General features: G+C 38.7%; 1 pseudogene; it reads right to left on the reverse strand.

Annotated features, from left to right (window-relative positions):
- LOC147436608 (uncharacterized) lies at positions 1 to 540 on the reverse strand (annotated as a pseudogene).
- Between the last annotated feature and the right edge of the window lie 663 nt (positions 541 to 1,203).

A 1,203-nucleotide genomic window follows, 5' to 3' on the forward strand; every position in this document is an offset into this window, starting at 1 on the left:
CTACATGGCATACACTTTCTTCCATATCTGTGATACTTCCAATAAATGGATGGGATGTTCGATATACTCCTTCCGGCCAATTCTCTTTCGATATATGTCTTTTTTGTTGGGGGATACACGATTCTAAAGCATCCAAAAGTTGACTATTAGCTCCTTTACCTCTTCAGCTATATGACTTTTTTGAAGGCTTCAATGACATGTGGAAAAGGACAAAGTGGTCTTCTCAGTTTGTTGGAGTATCCGATTCTTGGCTCCATACATGTTCCTTCTATGAATAGAAAGTAGCTTGGAGACAACATTAACATTAAGGCCTTGTGCCTCCTCTGGGTTTTTTGAGTTTAGAAGCATCATCATGGTAGATCTTTTGAGGAACATCTCATATTTAGTTTGTGGCCTCTTCAAGTCTTGAAGTGTGTTCCAAATATTTCCTATCAGTGTATTTGCAAAATAGGGTGTTGATGTTTTGTCGTTCTTGATATCTTTCAGTGAAGGGTGTTGAATCATCCGATTGAAGATGTCTTTCTTGGTGTCCATGTCCATTCCACTTGTGCTTTGAAGTACATATCGTGAAATCCCTTTTTCTATCTTTGCTCTTTTTTCATTCTCAACAATTTATGTACAGCCTTGTGCCATTGTTAAGTCTTCTATTCCTTCGGCTGCTTCATTACCTTCTCTTTCAACAACCAAACCTACATCTGCTCTTCTCTTCAATCCGTCTCTTTGTTATCTCTTGCAGAAAGCTTCATATTCCCTGATCACCACTGCCTGCTTGAAGTCTTGGAATGAACCAACCATAAAAAACATAACACAGTGACTTATTTACAATCATCAACTAAGCTACAAGGAGCTTTAGATAGTGTAATCATAATAAAAAAGAGACTTTAGGGAAACAGCCCACAAAGGCATCTTCAGATTCACAGAAAAAAGTGTTGCAAAAGCAAGTAGGAACCCAAAAAATGTTCGGATGAAATAATGAGCTATCATGACATAAACAGCAGGTATTGCCAGGATCAAATCGTCACGGGGAATGCAGGGAATGGGAACCCCGAACAGAGAAAGTGACATCCAAAGGATTCTCACTTCTATAGCTATTTGTGTCATTTCATTGTGTTGATGTCATGAATGTTGCTCTAGACCACCATGTGGTGTTCTATGCTTACTATCTACATTGAGTGCCTCCTTCCCAGCAATACAATACAATGT

The sequence above is a fragment of the Adiantum capillus-veneris genome, chromosome 18 (genome assembly GCF_014529385.1).
Source record: "Adiantum capillus-veneris isolate H3 chromosome 18, ASM1452938v2, whole genome shotgun sequence".
Taxonomy (NCBI): Eukaryota; Viridiplantae; Streptophyta; class Polypodiopsida; order Polypodiales; family Pteridaceae; genus Adiantum; species Adiantum capillus-veneris.